We start from the raw sequence: 22,454 nt of genomic DNA, 5'->3' as shown, positions 1-22,454 counted from the left end.
AGCAGATAATATTTAAGCTGAGATCGGAACAAGAAGCTAGCCTTTGAAAAATAGGGGCGAGAACATTCTGAGCAGAGGGTGTAAGGTGAGAATGAATGAGGAATGTCTCTGGAACTCAAAGGAGGTTGAGTGAGGCTGAAATGGCAGTGGGAGAGAGGGAAGTGGCAGGACATGAAGTTTAGAATGATGGCCAGGAACTAGATTAGATAGGGTGTTGAAGCTACAAGGGGTTTAGGTTTTATACCAAATGCCACGGGAAGCCACTGAAGGATTTTAACTGGAGAAATAGTATGATCTGGCTTACATTTTAAAAGCATCACTCTGGTTGCTATCTATAATAATAAAAGTGTAATATGCTAATTAGACCGGTCAGCCAAACGACCTTCTGGACGATCCTGGGGCTGCAAGGCCGAGCCCCTCGCACGAATTTCGTGCATTGGGCTCTAGTGTGGCTAATAAAACAGAAAAGAAGATTCAGAGTAGGTAGGTATACTAGATGGGAGGTCATTGTAGATGTGCAGGGTTGGGGTATAGTTCCAGGAATCACTTGCATTTGGAAAGTATTTAGAGTCAAGAGTTACCCAGAGGAATATGTAGGAAACTCCTAATACAGCCCTGGGGCCCTCCAACAAGAACCAATCGGGTAGATGATGAACCACTATAAGCAGCTGTCAAATATGGTATCTTGAAAGACACAAGAAAAGTTTCAAGGAGGGTGTGGTTAATGGAATCAAACACTGGTGAGGTTTAATAAAATATAAACAAAGAAGAGGCCACTGGATTTGACAATAAGAAGGTCACTGGTGACCTTGACACCAGTGATCTCAGTAGATGGTAATGATGGAAGCTTGGACAGATGTCATTTGTTGTCAATTATTGTGAATTGTCAATTATTCTGAAGGGTATAGATGATAAATACAAAAGCCTACTTTTCCTAGTATTCTTTGAACACAATGGCCATTCATGTATCACAATAGCCCTTTCTATAAAAGCAAGGTAATTATTAAATGTGCAGTATCATCATTCTTACAAATTTGTTGCCAAACCCTAAAACAGAAAAAAGAAGTTCCCTTCTAAGTCTATGGGGCAGGGGCAGGAGAGTCTCCCTCCCTATGGCCATGAAATCTATTCACTGAATCTTTCTGATGTGTTATTTAAAGCTGTCTTGGACTTAAATACTTCCTTTTTAACCTCAAGACAATTACCCAGCTAGGCTCTTATTACTTCACACCTGAATTACTACAACAGTCTCCTAGCTGCTGAATAATCCAATGTAAACCTTTACGCCTGACAGGAGGGCCAGGGCCACCACACAGAGCACTGAAAGATTCGATGTGAATGGTGCGGGCTGGAATGATAGAGAGGCCTCCAAATGATAGACTCCGCCTCCAAAGCCTCAGTGGTCTCCTCCTTTGCTTCCTCATCTCATCTTCCACTGCTCCCTACATGCCCCCTCTCTTCCAGTCCAACTGCTCCCTTACAGGACCCTCTACTCATTTCCCACCTGGTACCATTGCTTACTCTCTCTTAGCTACTAGACATGCCTTCCTCCTCTCCTTTCCGCCAATTATGAGCTTTCTGAAGAGCTTTCCTGACTCTCTATTTTTTTTCACAAAAGACTTCTTTCCAAACCCATTTCCATACTGATCTTTCACTTACTTTGCACTGCTCCCCAGAACTCACGTAAGCAATCTAGGCTATCAAGGGTTACTTCATGGTGCTGGCGCACAACCTTAAGGTCATGGATTTCACCACCATGTGGGTAAGTTTCACTCTGTCCCATGGACAGATTGTACTGCTTACTTCAGCCAACCTTCTCCCAAACTTGGGGTACTGATCACAAGTGACCGTGAAAAGGGAAAGGGCAGGTCAGTGCAAATCAACCATCACTTCAGGAAAGACTCAGCATGCTTACAAGCTCCCACCCACTTCTTTATAACAATATTCTTAATATTTCATAGATGCATATGAGTTAAATCCTACATACATTGAAATACTTTTCGTTTCTGATCTTAGGTTTCCATCTCAAAGTCATGTGTTGTGTGTTTCTGTGTTGACTGAGAAAAGGATCTTAGAAACCACGTAGCCTAATCTACCTTAATTCTAGATGAAGGAAACAAGGTACAAAGACATCGATTTTCTTGTTCAAAGCTGTATATTGCAAGCTAGAATCCTGGTTTTGTCACCTCTTGATTTATATACTATGAGAAGAAGTCCTTACACAGAGAGTAAAATCCAATGTTGACTTTATTGACAAGTGCAAAAAATAGTGGCTATGGCTGTGAACAAAAGAGCAACCTTCAATGTGCAATATTATTTTAGGAATATTTGTTGCACTTAAATATTTTCACACCCAGAATAGTATCTCCCAGTACAAGAATATTCTTTATTTTTTGTTGTTGTTAAACAACAAAATAAACTGAATTTTTAAAAATCCTTAGCACTCTTATTATGAAAAAAGCAAAGTGATCTGCACACAGATGTATTACAGGCTCACTTTTAAAAGCAGCTTTCTGGACATGCATGTGGTTTGTTTGAATTCAACCAAATATTTCTGCTATACAATGACATACAATAACCACTGAAGTGAAAATTATGATTAAAGCATTGCAATGTTCTGAGGTGCCATCTGAAAATCTAAGTCATAGGCATGCTTTTTTTTAAATTTATAATAATCTAGCTCTTTGAAAACTGGCTCTAAGTTTTAATTGTTACATGACCCAAACATTCAATTTAAACAAAGATGATCACCATCATTTTGAGTTGTAAAGTGTTTCATCAGGTGCTTCTTCAGTTTAATTCTCAAGATGCTGTAGCAAAGAGTAACAGTTAAGAGCATGAACTGTGAGCTCATGCACCCAGTTCTGCTACTTGCCAGTTGTTCAGCTTTGTACAAGTTACAAGACCTCTCCTTGCCTCCGTTTTTTAATCTATTAAACGGGGGATAATACTGGTATCAACCTTCAGAGGGTGGTTACTAGATTGAGTTATTATTTGTAAGATTTTTAGGATATTGTCTGGCACCTAGTGAGCAACACATAAGTGTTTGTTAAATTTAAAATAAGAATAAATGCAATGATGTGGTCCCTTACTTTCAGATGAGGAAACAAAATTTGAAAAATCATTTGCCACATACATTATTAGTAATTGGAAAACCTTCTCCAAGGAAAAAGTTCTTAGTTCTCAATTACAGAAGCTCATATTTTTCTTCTCTTTTTTTAAACAACCAAACCAAACCATTTATTAATTGGCCAAAAGGCTGGAACTACCATATGCCAAACCCCCCACCCCTATGTCTACGTGCTGTGAGCATTTCTTACTCAGGACACAAGAGCATTTCTTTCGCTTTTGTTTGGCCTTCAGCTCGTCTCATAACTCCTCTTTCCACTAGATTGCTTAAGCCATATACCTGCACACATTTTAATTGGTACAGGGAGTCTGGATTTTAAAATCTATCCTCACCTTCAATACTTTTCCACTTTTGTTCTTGAAGCTCATATTTTTCATTTTACACAAAAGTTACCCTACCAAACTCAGGGCATAGATTATAGAAAGCTACTTAGACAGACATATTTTCAAGGATTCCTGGTAGTAAAAGAATTTAAATAGCTATTCTTTTTAAAATATATATATTTTATTGATTTTTTTACAGAGAGGAAGGGAGAGGGAAAGATAGTTAGAAACATTGATCAGCTGCCTCTTTGCTTCTTGCACACGCCCTACTGGGGACGTGCCCACAACCAAGGTCGGAATCGAACCTGGGACCTTTCAGTCCATAGGCCAACGCTCTATCCACTGAGCCAAACCGGTTTTGGCTAAATAGCTATTCTTTTCTTTCTGTCTGTCTTGCTGGCTTAAAGCTCTCTCAGTTTAGATATTATGGAAAAGGCCTAGATCACATATGGTTCCAGAAACAGCAAGAGGATATCCCACTTAGAAACATTATCCTCAGAATGCTTGGAAAAACTGTACAATTACATATGTTTATAAATAAAGCATTTTCAAAGTTCTGTTTTGTGCATAAAAGCACTTAGAGTTAATGAAAACCAAGCTTAGTCCCTGTATCATCAAAGAAAATTAAGGCAGGCATAAGATTTTTTTAAAAAGAAGAAGGCTGAGACTTGGTTTTTGTAGGAATTCAGGAATTACCGAACTATAATAAAAGGAACCTGCAAGAGCATGCATTTATAGTAACTTATAATGAGGAAATTGGACTTCAGAAAGGTAAAAGGATTGTTCAGACACACACAGCAATAATAACATGAGGCCTTAAACCAGATCTCCTGTGTATGTAAAATGTTAGAAATTTGAGGACTTATTTCCAAATCTCATCTAGTCTGCCTACCCAAATTCTTTCACCCTACTAGCGGAATTCCAATTCTGAGTCAAGGAGGAATCATGGATGGAAAATCAGCCTTAGGTATTCGTTGACTTAGCATCCAGGTCATTCTTGCTGTTCACTCTGTATCAGTTAGCCAGCCTCTAAACATCAACTCTGGTTCTAGTATAAAACATCTTGGTGTCTAATTCCCAATCCTTGTGAATCGTAACTGGACATCCAGTCTACATGGCTACTAGTCTGTATTATTGCCAGAATGCTTTCTCTCTCTGCTCAGATAACCAGTCTGGACCTTATTTTTTTGCCACTGAGACCCAGGAACTTAACCTACCTCAGGTATGTTTCTTCACATCTGTTATATCTAGTATGGATTCTGATATGCCATGGGCACCCAAATTAAACCTGATACATTGAAGGTTGCAAAAGAAGAGTTGTGAACGAGTTAGAAAACACCAAAGAGGGAAGCAGGGGTGAAAGGCATTGAAAGGAGTTAAAGAATACACTGCCACAAACAGCACATTTTCCAATGGAGAAGTTGAAAAATCTTCTAACTTTTTTTTAGTCCCTGATTTCAGTGAAACTTCAAGTCAAGTGGGAAGCAGATGCATAGGGAAATTCTCTCATAAGCTTTATGTGTTCCCAATCCAATTATTTACACAACTGTAATTTAGGCTGTTTGTCTAGTTAGGTGTGCAGGGGCCTATTCATCATTCTATTTACCAATGCCCAGGACAGTGCCTGGCATACAGGAGGGCCAATGAATACACAAACAAAACGAGTGTATGCTGACATGTAGTTATACAGCTAATTAAAAGGCTTTAGCACTTGTATGTATACTTGAGATCTATATGTAAATATGACCAACTGTGAAGAATGCAGCTGTTATAGGACAAGTAACTCAGGTTATTAGCCCTATAACCAATGGCAGCCTGCAGGTGGTAAAAACATCAGACAATGTACAGGAAGTTCTTCTAACTTCTATTTCACTATGTTGTTGTTTTATTTTTTTAATAATTTAACTTATTCACACTGATATTTTAATAAATATATTAACCCTCCCTCCCCCCAATCCCGCCAGATCCCACTAAAATGATATTATGTATGTTCCTGGACCCCAGTCAACAGTGTCTCAAGAGAATTCACTTTTTAAATTCCAACTTGAAAGCTAGTTCTGCCTAAAATGCTGAAAGCAGGTAATTTTGAGGAACAGGTCTTATAAATTTCATCACACTACAATCTCACAGAAACTAAAGAAGTCTTAGCTAATCCTTTAGTCACAAATTCTCTATTATTAATAATTAGCACAAATAGTATAACCAATAGAAATGAATAAAAGAAAGACAGGCTTAGTGATTAGACAAATGGGAATTGGGAATTTCAATGCTCTGAAATGTTTGTTAAAATTTTCTAATGCTGCTGCTCACTTTGTAGGCATTCTATCAGGCCCAGACTAGTGTTTTGCGAATTTTATAAGTAGGTTTGTAACTGTGAGTACACGAAACAGTGAATTCTTGTATTAGTATTTATTAATTATTGTATTATTTTCCATACAAACAGCTGTAAACCTACTTTTGCTCCACACTGTATATACAAAAATTTAAGAGAACCTAAGAGAATTCTAGAAGCCTAGAAGGCACTCCTTTGACATGAGCCTTGTGTACTTAGAATCAAGCCACACTGAGTTCCTGACAGCCAAGTAATACCGTTTCCCCAAAAATGAGGCAGTGTCTTATATTAATTTTTTCTCCCAAAGTTGCGCTAGGTCTGATTTTGAGGGGATGTCTTATCTTTCCATGCGCTAGGTCTTATTTTGAGGGGATGTCTTATCTTTCCATGCGCTAGGTCTTATTTTCAGGGAAACATGGTAGTATAAGTACTCACCCTCTTTCACCTTCACAAATACTGCCTAATATAAAACAATTTCCTACCAATTAGAATTTGTTTACCATCACTATTTATTACTGTAATAAAAATACAGTGCTATCAATATATAATTTTCAAAATACCATTGTAGATTATAGCAAAACTTTTCAAAAGGCATATATTTTATGTCATTTAAATAGCTTGGGTGATTATATTATAAATAGATTAAAAGCTTATATGGCATTTATTATTAGTATTTACATATCTTCTATTAAAATTATTTTAACTAAAACTGCTATAAAACTGAAAAAGGAACAAAGACCAGATAGGACAAATATAAAGGAAATGGTAAGATACCATCCATAGCAATAATAACCTTCAATGTGAATTGTCTAAATCCGTGGTCAGCAAACTGTAGCTCCCAAGCAACATGTGGCTCTTTGGCCCCTTGAGTGTGGCTCTTCCACAAAATACTACAGTCTGGGAGACTCTATTTTGAAGAAGTGACGTTAGAAGAAGTTTAAATTTAAAAAATTTGGCTCTCAAAAGAAATTTCAATAGTTGTACTATTGATATTTGTCTCTGTTGATTGAGTTTGCCGACCACTGGTCTAATAAAAAGCAGAGATTATCAGAACAGATTAAAAAGCAAGACACAATTACATACCACCTAAGCAAAACCCACTTTAAATATAGACACAAATTGGTTGAAAGATAAAGATTGGAAAGATATTCCATGCTAGCATTAATCAAAAAAAGTTGGAGCCCAGCCAGTGTGCCTCAGTGGTTCAGTGTTGACCCATGATCCAGGGTCACGGCTCAATTCCCAGTCAGGGCACATGCTTAGATTGTGGGTTCAATCCCTAGTAGGAGGTGTATAGAAGGCAGCCAATCAATTATTCTCTCTCATCATTGATTTTTTTTTTTATCTGTCTCTCCCTCTCCCTTCCTCTCTCTGATATCAATACAGATATTTTTTTAAAAAATGTTTTAAATATCAATAAAAGAAATAAAGCTGACATAGTTGTATTAATGAAACAGACTCTGGACAGAGCAAATGATATTGTGAGTGACAATGATGGCCATTTCATAATGGTAATGAGGCCAATCCATCCAAAGAGCATAACAACCCTAAACTTTTTTGTGTCTAATAAAATAGCTTCAAAATGTATAAAGAAAAAACTGATAGAACTATAAGGAGAAACAGATGACCCACAATTTTACTTGGAGATTTCAACACACTCCCCCTTTTCAATAATCAACAGAACAAGTAAAAAGAATTTCAGTGAAAACATATAAAGGAAAAGTTCCATCAACCTGACTGATCTAACTAGCATTTACAGAACACTTTACTCAACAAAAGCAGAGTACACATCTGTAATAGGTACACACAATACATTTAACAAGACAGACCATATTCTGGTCTGTCTTGTTAAATGTATTGTGTGTGGGCCATAAAACAAGTCTCAATACGTTGAAAAGGATTTAAATCATCCAAAGTGTGTTCTCCAACCACAATAAATTAAATTGTAAGTCAGTAAGAGAAGGATATCTGGAAAATCTCTAAATATTTGGAAACTAAATGACTGATTTTAATAGTCACGGGACCATCCATTTACTCTGAAGTGAGGTTACCAAGTGCTACAGACTGAATAGTGTTCCCCTAAAACTCATGTTGAAACTCTAACTCCTAAAACAACTGTATTTGGAGATACGGCTTTTAGGAAGTAATTAGGACTAAATGAGGTCATTACAATTCTGTAGAACTGGTGGCCTTATAGGAAGCAGAAGAGAACCCTCTCCCTCTCTCTCCAGGCACACGCACTCAGGAAACACAGCAAGAAGGCCTCTGCCTGCAGGCCAGGAAGAGAGCCCTTCCCAGAAACCAAATCAGCTGTCATCCTGATTATGGACTTCCCAGCCTCCATCACTGTGAGAAAATGCATTTCTGTTGATTAAACCTCCCAATCTGGTATTTTGTTATGGCAGCGCAGGCTGACTAATACAACAAAGCTAAAAGTCAGAAATGGGGCTCCATATTTGCTGTCCATTCCTGAAACTGAGAGGAAGCAGTCTTGTACATAGCTCCAGATTTCTGGAAAAGGCATGCTGCAGCCAGTGCCTAGAGCCTAGATGTTCTCAATGAACAAAAGAGACAGTGAGTCTAGCCAAAACCAGTTCAGCTCAGTGGGTAGTGTCGGCCTGCGGACTGAAAGGTCCCGGGTTCGATTCCGATCAAGGGCACTACCTTGGTTGAGGGCACATCCCCAGTAGGGGGTGTGCAAGAGGCAGCTGTGGTCAATGTATCTCTCTCATCGATATTTCTAACTCTCTATCCCTCTCAATTCCTCTCTGTGTAAAATCAATAAAATGTATATTAAAAAAAAAAAAGAGAGAGAGAGACAGTGAAAATACCAGGCATAAATGGGTTTCCACAAGCCTTGCACTTGGGAGATTATGGGGTAAATAAAGTAATACTCCATTTCTTATTTGACTGTCAATCGTGTGTATACGTAATTCCAGCTGGAACTCAGGGAGAAATGGGGAGTAGTAGAGTAGTACAAGGAATCCCTAGCAATTATAATGACTATCCAATCATATTGGAAAATTGTTGTGAGGATCAGAAGTGAGATATGTCGATTGAATCATTAAATTAAACTTACTCAAAAGGAAAAAACAACAACATCTTTTGTAATTTTGTCATAGCTACTTAAGAAAGTCATGGTAGAGGTAAGGGGAGAAAATTAGAGAAAAAGAGTGGGGAATAAAGGGAAAAAACAAACAAAAACAATGATACCTGTAAATACATGTAGAATTCACTAAGTCCAATTTATAACCTACTCCCCCTTACTATACATTCACCTCCAACCCCAAATTTGCTCCTCTTCTTGAGTTCTCTATATAGGGTAGAGCAAAAATAGGTTTACAGTTGTCTGTAATAATACAATAATTAATAAATAGTAATACAAGAATCAACTCTGTTTCGTATACTCATAATTGTAAACCCACTTTTGCCCCAACCTCTAGACTAATATTATCCATGCTCAACTGCCTAAGCCAAAAACTTGGCAATTGAGTCCTATAAATTATACCTCCTAAGTAGAGCTAGCCACTTTTCCCCATTCCATATAACCCATGCCAATACTACTAAGTCCGTCTCTTACATGGTTAATTAAAAAACTTTTGGGATTGGTCTCCATGCATCTAGTCTCTTATCCTTCCCATACATCCTCATATCCCTTGTTAGAACTATATTTAAATACTAGAGGCTCAGTGCATGAAAATTCATGCACTCAAGAGGGGGGGGGGGGGGGGTCTCTCAGTCCAGGCTGCATACTCCCACAATCCAGGACCCCTCGGGGAGGGTCCAGTCCAATCGAAGCATGGCTTCGTTCCCACAGCTCCCTCCTGTGGCTGTGCCACCTGTGGTTGGGCCCCAGGACTGACTGCTGACTGCTGCCTCAGGCCACAGGGTCCCAGGACTGACTTCCACTGTGCCGGCCGGGACCCTAGCCTGGTGTTCGGTTGTTCACGAGGACATTTAGGTCCTAATGGACCCTTGACTCTTTACATATTTAGATAATGTGATTATGTTGTCTTAAATCTCCATAATAATTCTCAGTTTACAATTTAAGGTTCCAACCTTTACTTTTTTTTTTTTTTTTACATATAGTTTATTGTTTTTTTTACAGAGAAGAAGAGAGAGGGATAGAGAGTTAGAAACATCGATGAGAGAGAATCATCGATCAGCTGCCTCTTGCACACCCCCCACTGGGGATGTGCCCACAACCAAGGTACATGCCCTTGACTGGAATCGAACCTGGGACCCTTCCGTCCACAGGCCGACGGTCTATCCACTGAGCCAAACTGGTTTCAGCCCAACCTTTACTTTTTAAGAACCAGTTTAAAAATCATTTAATAGAGGCATAAACAAAACATCATTTCCTTCCTCAGGCAGATATTTCTTATCCTATTGGTATTAAAGCTAAAAATCCAATAAGTGAGTTCCCTGAAGACAGAGGCTAGCTCATTAATTACAGTATCTTCTACATTAGAATTTCCTATATAAATAATCATGTCACTGCAAATAATTTTACTTCTTTCTTTCCAGTCTTAATGCTTATTTTTTCTTTTACTTACTGCAATGGCTTGGTATACTGTGTGGCATAAAGTGGGTAGGCTAAATACCTTCTTTCTGATCTTAGCAAGGAAGTGTTCAATATTTTACCACTAATTACAAAGGGAACCAAAAGTCCGTCCCCACCCTGCCCATTGCTCCCACCTCAATCAGCCTGAGAAGCTAATCTATCTGGGGGAAGGTCAACAAGGGGTAGGGGAGGGAAGGAAAGAGGTATATGTACTACTATATGTAATACTTTAAACAATAAAAAAAATCAATAATAAAAAAAGAAGCTAATCTATCATTTGAAGGAGCAATGATGGGGAGGGTAGAGATCATGTTCCACAAAAGTGGAAAACTGCCAATTCTAAAAAAAGGGGGGGCAATGGACCAGAGGCTATGAGAATGATAGCTTGCCAAGAAGAAAATGAGATGATGCAATAGCACCGAGAAAGAATACCCACCGGTTCCTTCAGTGGCTCAACCACTTGAAGAAGACAGACAACGCCACCCTTGTAAGCATTTGTTTGTTCAAGTGCATTCATTCATTCACCTCTGCACAAATGTGGGGAGATCAATTATTCAGAATGGAAAGTTGCAGTTTAATTGTAAATGGTTATTGTAAAGCTACAAGGTGGGTGAAAATAAAAACAATACTTTTTGCTCCCTAATATTTTTCCTCCAAGTCAGTTTCATATTGTTCTATTTCCCCTTTCAAATGGTACTCTGCCAAAGGCAGTATCCCTTGATAAAGATAATGATCAAGCATGGGGATTTAATGCTTAAGAAATGCTTTTAATTAATGTTTTATTGGATGACTCTGTGGTCATTATCAACTTCAGTCAGCTAAGTAGAGACTATTTCCTAGAACCAGATTAAACTGGTTTTAGATCAGCCAATTCACAAACACAACTATAGTCAATTGAGTATAGTTATTACGATCAAGCAAGTACTTATTGTTGTGTTATTCTAAAATCAGCTGTTTAGGGGGGAAAATGTGCTAATCTGCTTTAATAATAAACTAGCCTCACGACCTTGGGAAAAGGTCAGTTAAACTCTGACCCTCACTCAGCAAACTCCCCTGTAAAATGACGGTGTGTGAAACTAGATGGTCCTTCAATTTAAATGCCTGATTCTATGTGTGCCAATTTTGGGAGCTATAAAATGATACCACCCCATTTATTGTTAGGATAACAATAAATACCACAAACACAGACTGGTGGCGGTATATCTCGCCTACTACAAGCTAAAAATAATCAGGGAGGTGCTGAGCACAGTAGGACACTTGTCCCAACCACAGCTAGTTTTGTTTTTGCGATTCAAAATGTTACAATCATCTATGCCTCCTTCCTTTCTCTTGTCCCCAATAAGCCATCAATGGTTAAAGTCTGACTGCTTCTTTTAACAACTTCCCATACCAGATCCCGCACCATTTTCAGTTTGGCTGGAGCACTGGATGCATGAGGGGCAGTAACGAGAGAAGAGGTGAAAAAAGGTAGATAGGGTCCTTTTTCACCTCATCTCTCATTACTCTCCTTTGTGCATCCAATGCTCTGGCCAAACCTATCTACTTCTCTTCTAGAGCCATCTCGAGGTGCCTGCTCTCTGCAGTGCTCCACTGACTCACTAAATTCCTCCTGTTCCCAGGACCCCTTCCTGGCAGGCCACATGACCCCACCTCAGCTGTTGCAATCCTTCTCTCCTATTATGTCAATATTCTTAAAGCCACACTTTGGGAAAACTTTGCGGTATGGATGTTACATTACTTTGTGTATTAGGAGAGCACTCCCAACTCTCTTAACACTCTTCCTTTTTAAAAAAAAAATATATATTTTATTGATTTTTTTTTTTTTTTTTACAGAGAGGAAGGGAGAGGGATAGAGAGTCAGAAACATCGATGAGAGAGACACATCGATCAGCTGCCTCCTGCATACCCTACTGGGGACGTGCCTGCAACCATGGCACATGCCCTTGACCAGAATCGAACCTGGGACCTTGCAGTCCGCAGGCCGACACTCTATCCACTGAGCCAAACGGGTTAGGGATAGAAGAAGTTTTAAGTTTAAAAAACTGTGCTCTCAAAAGAAATTTCAAATCGTTGTGCTGTTGATATTTGGCTCTGTTGACTAACGAGTTTGCCGACCAATAGGCTAACAGTGTTTCCCAAAGTGTGGTACGCGTACCCCCAGGGGTACGGGAAGAGTTTGGTGGGGATATGCACTGCACCATGCTTAGCTGCACCTAATTCTACGTTCTCATGAGTACGAGGGGTACTCAGCGTTACGAAAATTATAGAAGGGGTACACATATGTCAAAAGTTTGGGAAACACTGGGCTAGAAGATCAGAGTGGGAAAGAGAATTATCTACATGTCAAAGCCGGTCCCTTTGCAGTTCAGCTCTTCTCTGGAGGCAATGGGAGAGCAAGCTGCCTTTGCCTTACAGCCTGTGTTTTGGAGAGAACATAGATCACCCTCGCTCATGGTGATGTGATAAATGAAAGCAGGGGAAGACCAGGGTGCTGTGGGGATGCACAGACAGAAAATCAATCCTGGACATCACAGGAAGCTCCCAGAGGACTTGATATTTAAAGTGGGAGAATTAGAACTAGTCATTGTTATTGAGGAAATTTACCGGTAGCCATTTGTTTGGCCACCTTAAAGGCTGTCAGAATTAGGCTCCTAGCCACGCCATTGTAGATGCACGGGCACAAACTTAAGAGCTGCACAGATTTTATTCATTTCCTTCTTACCTGCACCAACCCTATTTAATTTCATTTTCCTGTGCTCTGTGTAAACCATCAGACCTAATTCGTCGCTGTTTCAGGGCTTAAAAATCCTCAAGTAGGAAACATTGTCCTTTTCACTGTCCTCTGTGGGAATACTCCTAATTATATGGTCTTAATACGCCACACCCCATGGAGAAAAAACCATAGGGCGAAACGCTGAGAAAATACTGTCACAGAAGGAAACAAAATCCTCTCTCAAAACCACAAGTTCTAGATTTAGCTAAACACTCAGAAGACTACCCTGTGCTAAAAAAGCAACAATCCACTATTCTAGTGTTTTGTTTTGTTCCGCTGTTACTAATCCCAGATAACTGGCACATAACTTTCCAAAATTACCCTCCAGCTTAACCTAATTTAGTCTTACATTTTTACCTCGTGGGAATACGGTTACAACATAGACTGGTCCCAAAAAATACACTCTGTCCTTTCAACCTCCTTCCCTCTGCCACATAGACCCTTACTTCTAAGTACTTTCAACATTCATATTTTCCACTGAGTGTGTATTTGTAGGCCTGAAACCTAAAACTCCTGTAAAAAATAAGAAAGTGGATGGAATAGTTGTTTTTAATTAAGAATTGAGAAACTTGAGCACACAGTAAGATCAGTTCTGCTCAGTTCTCTCAAACAAAGATGGAACTACATGCCCCTGGACCTGTCACCTCTAGTGCAGAATGATTTCTGGAAGGGATTCCAGCAGGTAGCCGCTGGCCAAAGGAGTGTCTCCTTGGTCTCCTGTAATAGTCAGAGACGCAAGTCCTGGGCACGTAAACACTGCCTTCCAGCCTGGCCCTTTTGAGCTAAGTTCTCTATTGAAAGCTCATCCAGAATGCAGGAGTCAGTGCAGGAATGAGGGATACACCCCAAGGCAAACCGATCGGCAAGGGTATCAATGTATGGAGGACCTGTTGGAACAGTGATTGTATCATCTCTCGAGAAGCTACAAAACAGGGCTCCATGCTCAATGCTTAACACTTTGCTTGCATACATATCCTGAAGTCCTTTTCCAGTCTACGTTAAGCCTGTTTTAAAAAAGTAATGCCTTTATTCTCTGACTGAACCCATGTTTAACAAGATTGCTTAATCAAAGAGAATTTATGAACCTCTGGCTATTTTTCACAAAATTTGGTCCCTTTTTTTTTTTTTAGCAAGGGAGTAGACAGTTCAGCAGATTCTCAAAAGGATCAGTACAACAACCTGAGAAACACTAACAGTCACAGCTTCTGTTCTTTTCTGTTTGAATTTAAGCTAAGTGTGCTCTACCCAAAGCAATCAGGTAAAACCAGGGTACTTATTTCTAAAAAAGTTCTCTGGCCTTTTATGTCAACTGAAAAACAGTCTCTTTGCATTCTCTTGGGCAGTGCTATTGAACACATTGATAGTGATAAAACAGAGCACACGTGGAAGAGATTTTCTTTTCTTTACATCAGTTAGTTCTCTAATTCTCAATAAGCTAACCTGTATCTTCAGCAAATTGGATGGCTAAATAATATAAGTTAATGCAGGACTCACAAAACCTTAGTGCTTAATAAAAATAGGAAAACCAGGCCTGGCCGGTATGGCTCCGTGGTTGAGCATCAACCTATAAACCAAAAGGCTGCAGGTTTGATTACCCTTCAGGGCACATGCCCAGGCTGTGGGCTCCATTCCCAGTATGGGGTGTGCAGGAGGCAGCAGATCAATAATGATTCTCTCTCATCAGTATTTCTGTTTCTCAATCCCTCTCCCTTCCTCTTTCTCTAAAAATCAATAAAAACACATTTAAAAAGAAAATAGGAAAACCAGATGGAGCTCAGATTAAACCTCTTTCCCAAAACAATATAAAATTATGACATATAATAAGTTATGACAAAATAATATAAAATTATAATAAAATTATTTTATATTATTAAGTTATAAAATTTAATAATATAAAATTTCAACTCTCCACAGAAAATTAATGAAATTTTGCATGCTTATTAAAATGACAAATAAAAGAGCATTTTTCTGAACATTTTGGTTTAGAATTTTGAATTAAAAATTTAGCCCTACACCACGAGATTGTTATTCTTGAAGGTCTTATATTTCAAGACAGGTATATATGTGATGATATTTAATTTTTGGCTCCCAAGTAGCTGGCTTTTCCCTTGTCGTTAATATAGGTGACAAATACAATGTCACTCTTAGCCCAATTCTCATTGAGGAATTAAAAAGTAAAGAAAGAAACAAGCCATTTCCTAGTTTAAAAAAAAAAAAAATCCTCAGTGTACTTAGCAATTCTAGTCAGATAGTTCAGCATCTGTGGGCTCTCTCGTGTGCATGTGCACAGGCGTGTACCATACACACACACACACACACACACACACATAACATCAAAGAACACAAATGTTTTCTTTCTGTGGGCTCTCTCGTGTGCATGTGCACAGGCGTGTACCATACATACACACACACACACACACACACACATAACATCAAAGAACACAAATGTTTTCTTTCTGTGGGCTCTCTCGTGTGCATGTGCACAGGCGTGTACCATACATACACTCACACATAACATCAAAGAACACAAGCCTTTTTTTGTTATTTATCTTTCTGTTTTACTTTTTCTTACTATTACTATTATCTTTTTTAAAAAACTCAGGTTATATACTTCCCTTCAAACTCTCTTCTTTCTTCTGTCTAAATCCCCATATTTCACCCTGGCTGGTTTGGCTCAGTGGATAGAGCATAGGCCTGCCAAATGAAGGGTCCCGAGTTCGATTCCAGTCAAGGGCACAAGCCCAGGTTGTGGGGTCAACCCCCAATAGGTGTACAGGAGGCAGCCAATCAATGATTCTCTCTCATCATTGATGTTTCTCTCTCTCTCTCTCTCTCTCTCTCTCTCTCTCTCTCTCTCTCTCTCTCTCCCCCCCCCCCCCCCGCTCCCTCTCTGAAATCAATAAAAAATATTTTAAAAACATAAAATAAATAAATCCCAATATTTATATGATCCTGAAGTTCCTACCTTAGAAAAGTATACCTGCCTATAAAAAGCTCAGGGGGGAAAGTCTAAAAAAAAAAACAAAAAACAAAACTCTACTGAAAATTCTCAGAATTTTTAAATGTAGAATAATTTTAAAGTAAAGTTTACTATAATAAAATCTCATATTTTTATTGAGTCTTAACTCTGTGTCACTAATCAAAGTAATTTTCATACCTTCTTTAAATTTAAACTCCACAATTACCCTAAGACCTCTTTCTACTGGTGGGGAGGCTCAAGGAGGCACAGCATCACGTAGCAAAATAATGATAAATCATGCAGGATAGGACGAGCTAGCCCACATTGGAGCCCCAAAAGTCAAAATATTAAGAAAATGGAATCCAACTTAAATTTTAATTGCCAAATTAGCAATAAAATATTAAATAATAGAAAACTGACTGGTAGTTTTCCTTTTAAAAGCTGTATGACAAGAAGCTTACAGCAAAATCTGAGGCCCAATTACTTATGAGCCTTATTTTTCTACTCTATCTTGACTACTTACTATAATTTATTACTTTAATGTCTCTGGGCTTATCGTAAACTTTATAATTCAAATGCTTTGATGTTCGTAAGTTTTTGAATGAAAAAAATTGAGGAGACCAGTGAAGAAAGAACAAGAAGATACTTCCAGTTTCTCAATTAATAGCCTGCATGCAACCACTTTTAACTTGGCTGTACCACAAAAGATTATATAATCAAATTCAAGCAATACTGCAAACAACTATATTTTTAAAGCTCAGGCCCAACTGGCATGGCTCAGTGGCTGAGCATTGACCTGTGAACCAGGAAGTCACGGTTGGATTCCCTGACAGGGCACATGCCCAGGTTGTGGGCTCGGTCCTCAGTAGGGGGCGTGCAGGAGGCAGCCAATCAATGATGCTCTCTCATCACTGAAGTTACTATCTCTCTCTCCCTCTCCCCAAACAATAAAAATATATTTTACAAAATAATAAATAAATAATAAAACTTGGGTCTTTGACTATAATTAGTGTAACATCTGAAAATAAAATAAAAAAGATTTACTATCCTTTTACAAAAACAATCCAGTTTATGCACTAGCATTGTTGCCATGTGAAAAGGTCTTACAAAAGTTGTAAAGATTAAATTCCCTGCCCAGCTGACTATGATAATCAAATCATTTTTTTTGGAATCAGAATACGAATGACTAGGAATATCTTCAAGGAAGAGTCAAAGAAACATGTGTCACAAAACATTTAAAGCATATATATAGGCCCTGGCTGGTGTGGCCCAGTTGATTGGAGCATCATCTTATGCACCTAAAGGTTGCCGGTTAGATTCCCAGTCAGGGCATTATACCTAGGTTTCAGGTTTGATCTCCAAAATACACGTGGGATGTAACCAATTGATGTTTCTCTCTCCCCCTCTCTCTTCCTCTCTTGGAAGCCAATTTAAAAAACATCTTTCTCTCTATCTCTCATCAGTAAAACATCCTCACATGAGGATTAAAGAAAAAGCAACAAAGTACATTAAACTTCTTTTAGAGTATTCATATAGGAATGAATTTAAAAAGAGATTTCTTGATTTGTCAAGAAAAAGAAAAACTCCAATTGTTATCCCTTCCTAACCTGAGGTTTTAAATTAGAGAACTTTCTGAAGAACTGTAAATGAGATATTACTTATATAATATTGCCTGGTGATTTCAAATTAAAGAGAATTTATTTAAAATAAAATCAATTATAGCAATCACTGAATCTGATAAATGTGAACATTTCTATTTGTTATGCTTTATTAAGTGGCCAAGACAAAAAGAAATTCACTATTTTTTGAAACAGACTCAGACATAGAAAAGAGACAAATGGCTTCCAGAGAGGAGAGGGGGTTGAGGGACTGGGTTTGAGAAGTACAGATTGGTAGTTATAAAATACTAGTACCGTGTTTCCCCGAAAATAAGACCTAGTGCATGGAAAAATAAGACATTCCCTGAAAATAAGATCTAGCGCATCTTTGGGAGCAAAAATTAATATAAGACACTGACTTATTTTTGGGGAAACAGGGTAGTAACAGGGATGTAAAATACAGCACAGAGAATATAGTCAATAATATTATAATATTGTATGTACGGTGGCAGGTGGGTACTGGAAGTATCAGGAAGAACACTTTGTAAAGTATATGTGTGACTACTATGTTGGAACTAATACACAATGACATTGAATGTAAACTGTAATTGAAAAATAAAATTTAAAGGTCTTTTAAAAAAAATCACTATTACTGAGAACTGAAATATTTTTCTACTTACAAGCTCACAAAAGGGTAACCAATTTAAAGATGTGACATAGAACCGTGGTCAGCAAACTGTGGCTCGAGAGCCACATGTGGCTCTTTGGCCCCTTGAATGTGGCTTTTCCACAAAATACCACAGCCTGGGCAAGTCTATTTTGAAGAAGTGGTGTTAGAAGAATTTTAAGTTTAAAAAATTTGGCTCTCAAAAGAAATTTCAATCATTGTACTGTTGATATCTGGCTCTGTTGACTAATGAGTTTGCCGACCACTGACATATAAGAAGACAAATTTCTATTGTTAAACAATAAATTCTGAGACTTGAAATATTCTAGCAATGCTACTATATTTAATCAAATTATAAACATCTGTTATTAATCTGAAGTTTTGATATTAAACAGGAACTTTCATTTGTTGAAAAAAAAAAGACACTTTTCAAAGATAGACATACAGAAGGCCAAGAGACATATGAAAACATGCTCAAAGTCGTTAATCATCAGAGATGCAAATCAAATGACAATGCGGTACCATCTCACACCTGTCAGAATGGCTATCATCAACAAATCAACAAATGACAAGTGCTGGTGAGGATGTGAAGAAAAGGGAGCCCTCGTGCACTGCTGGTGGGAATGCAGACTGGTGCAGCCACTGTGGCGAACAGTATGGCGTTTCCTCAAAAAATTAAATATGGAACTGCCATTTGACCCTGTGATCCCACTTCTAGGAATATATCCTAAGAAATCCGAAACACTAGTCAGAAAGATTGTATGCATCCCTATGTTCATAGCAGCACAATTTATAATAGCTAAGATCTGGAAACAGTCCAATGAGTGGATAAAAAAGCTGTGGTACATTTATAGCATGGAATACTATGCAGCAGTAAAAAAGAAGAATCTCTTACACTTTGAGACAGCATAGAGGGACCTGGAGAGTATCATGCTAAGTGAAATAGCCAGAAAAAAAAAAGTAAGTATCACATGATCTCACTCATATGTGGAATCTAAGTAACAAAATAAACTGATGAACAGAGTGGATCCAGAGACATGGAAGCATGGAACAGAGTGCGGGATCTAAGAGGGAAGGCAGAGAAGGGTGAGTGGGTGGGAGGTAATGAACCAAAGACCTTGTATGAATATATGCATAACCCACAGACACAGACAATAGGTAGCTGAAAACCTGGGGTGGGCGGCGAGAGCAGGCTGGAGGGAATCAGTGGGGGAGAAAAAGAGGACATATGTAATACTTTCAACAATAAAAATTTATTAAAAAAAACAACAACTGTGGTATGTCTATGCAATGGAATACTATGCTGCTGTAAAAAAGAAAGAACTCTTACCATTTGCAACAGCCTGGATGGAATTGGAGAGTATTATGCTAAGCGAAATAAGCCAGTTGGAGAAAGATTAAGTATCACATGATCTCACTCATTTGTGTAGTATAGTGAACAATATAAATTGATGAACAAAAATAGATTCAGACATATAGACGCATTGAACAGACAATCAAATCTCAGAGGGAAGGCAGGGGAGGGGAAACTAGGGTGGGGTGGTGAGAAATCATTCAAAGGACTGGCATGCATGCATATAAGCATAACCAATAGACACAGACAATAGGGAGTGAGGGCCTGTGTGTCTGTTTGGGAGGAGGGGGGCGGGAGCAGGCTGAGAGAGGTCAATGGGAGAAAAAGGAGACATATGTACAATATTTTCAACAATAAAGAATTTAAAATAGCTCTAGTTGGTTTGGTTCAGTGGATGGAGCATCAGCCTGAGAACTAAGGGTCCTGGGTTTGATTCCAGTCAGGTTGCTGGCTCGATCCCTGGTGGGGGGCATGCAGAAAGACAGCTGATCAATGATTCTCTCTCATCACTGATATTTCTCTTTCTCCCTCTCCTTTCCTCTCTGAAATCAATAAAAATATATTTTTGAAAAAGAATTTAAAATAAAAATTTAAAAAGTCCTAGCCAGTTTTTCTCAATGGTTAGTGTCAGCCTCCAGACTGACGGTTCTCGGGTTGAATTCCACTCAAGGGCACATGCCTAAGTTGCAGGCTCCATCCCTGGTCCAGGTCGGGACACATGAAAGAGGCAACCAATTGATGTGTTTCTCACATCGATGTTTCTCTTTGTCCCTCCCCTTTCCTTCTAATTTTTCTAAAAATCAAGGGGAAAAATATCCTTGGGTGAGGATTAACAAAACAAAATAAATGTTTAGGTGCTGAGCCCAGGAATAAAATCTGAGATTCTTCCACCCAGCCTCTATGGGTCAGTGGTTATGCATTGACCCAAGAACAAGGAAGTCATAGTTGGATTCCATTCAGGACACATGCGTAGGTTTCAGACTCAATCCCCAGTAGGGGGCATGCAGGAGGTAGCTGATCAATGTTTTATTCTTACATCAGTGTTTCTCTCTCTCTCCCTCTCCCTTAATCTCTATGAAATCAATAACAACATATTAAAAAAGAAAGAAAAAAACAAACAAACAAAAAAAAACCCACACAAAAACTGGGATTCTTCCAAGACTGTTTCTCCTCCAACACAAAGGCATAACTTTTGTGTGACACGCAATAGGCTCAATTTTCTTGCCAATATCATGTTCCTTTATTCTTTGCAATATATGAATAAAATCAGCCTGCTCTTGGAAGCCTATTAATTCTTAAGAAATAAACCAAGGGAAAAGGGCAGTAAACCAATTCAAGCAAAGCTTTGGTATTTGTGGTTCTATAATTTAAAAAAAAAAGTGATTGAGGAGAGTTATAGCTCAAAAAATGGAAATGACTAGAGTGACCTCCATATGGTTAGTTATTATTTAATCCTCTCAACATAACTCTTCCTCCCATCCCTTACCCTCTCACAGCGCCTCTTCTGCAAATGAGTGCTTTATATTGTGGAGGCCACTGAGTCCAAATAATATAATATAATATAATATAATATAATATAATATAATATAATATAATATATATGTTTTTTTAAAATATATTTTATTGATTTTGTACAGAGAGGAAGGGAGAGAGATAGAGAATTAGAAACATCGATGAGAGAGAGTCATTGATCAGCTGCCTCTTGCACACCCCCTACTGGGGACATGCCCGCAACCAAGGTACATGCCCTTGACCAGAATCGATCCCGGGACCCCTCAGTTCCCAAGACGACGCTCTATCCATTGAGCCAAACCAGTCTCGGCCAAAGAATATAATAGCTCTCTTCATTTTGTTATAATTTTTACAACTCCTATAAAGTTCAAGCTTTGGACTACATCTAACAAATGGAAAAACTGAAACATGCCAGAGCCTTTTAAATTTCAGCAACATGTCAGTTCATGTGAAACACTGCTTTAATGTTTAAGGACAATTTATTTTGTATATTTGCATCTACTATTTGAAGTCTTTAACTTAGTATTTTCAAAGAAAAGAAATAACTCTTGTCACTTATCAAACAATGCTAACACTGATTGCTAAGCCTTCCTAATGACAGGTACTTCTTGAAAAGGACAACCCTATCAAAACCAATCTGATTCTAAAATATATTTGTAGAGATAAGAAATAAAGCTTGAATATTAACTTTGAATTTATATTATACTAATTGTATTCATCAGACATATATCACTAATTTAAAAAGGAGCTATTTACTCAACCAGGTGTAACTGAACAAGCAAAAGAAAATTGTTCATAAATGGATAATATGCTAATTAGTCTGCTGATCTGCTTTAATTAACTTAAAGGAATCATTAGTTAAATCAACTATGTAAACTCTATAATTTCACAGTATTTGAGAACATGGAAAAACACTTGCTTATCTAAGATATTTTTAAACTTTGTTATAATCAGTTGGATAAACTGGTTTTTCCAGAACCCATAAAACCAAACTGTAACACATATTGTGTTCAAGTACTACAAATATTGAATTAGTGAGGTTTAATTAGATAAGATCCTACTATATTCTAGTAGTATTTACTATGTCAGATATGGAATTATTAAGAGGCCTACTTTAATTTTAAAATATGACCCTAACCATTTATGATATGTTGTATTCAAAGCCCTTTATTTTTCAATTTTCTAGATGGGCATTTAATAGGACACAACACTGACTTTGCTGTTGGATTATACTACTGTCCT

At 38.1% G+C, this 22,454-nt stretch overlaps 1 protein-coding gene across 10 annotated transcripts in view; it reads right to left on the bottom strand.

Moving 5' to 3' along the window:
- The window catches only part of FAM214A (family with sequence similarity 214 member A), an 81,705-nt gene that overhangs the window by 31,840 nt on the left and 27,411 nt on the right, over nt 1–22,454 (bottom strand). The window lies entirely within an intron of this gene.

This window comes from Pipistrellus kuhlii, unplaced genomic scaffold (genome assembly GCF_014108245.1).
Source record: "Pipistrellus kuhlii isolate mPipKuh1 unplaced genomic scaffold, mPipKuh1.p scaffold_m20_p_1, whole genome shotgun sequence".
Taxonomy (NCBI): domain Eukaryota; kingdom Metazoa; phylum Chordata; class Mammalia; order Chiroptera; family Vespertilionidae; genus Pipistrellus; species Pipistrellus kuhlii.
The sequence above is the reverse complement of the archived record's forward strand: the minus strand, read 5'-3'. Positions and strand labels throughout refer to the sequence as shown.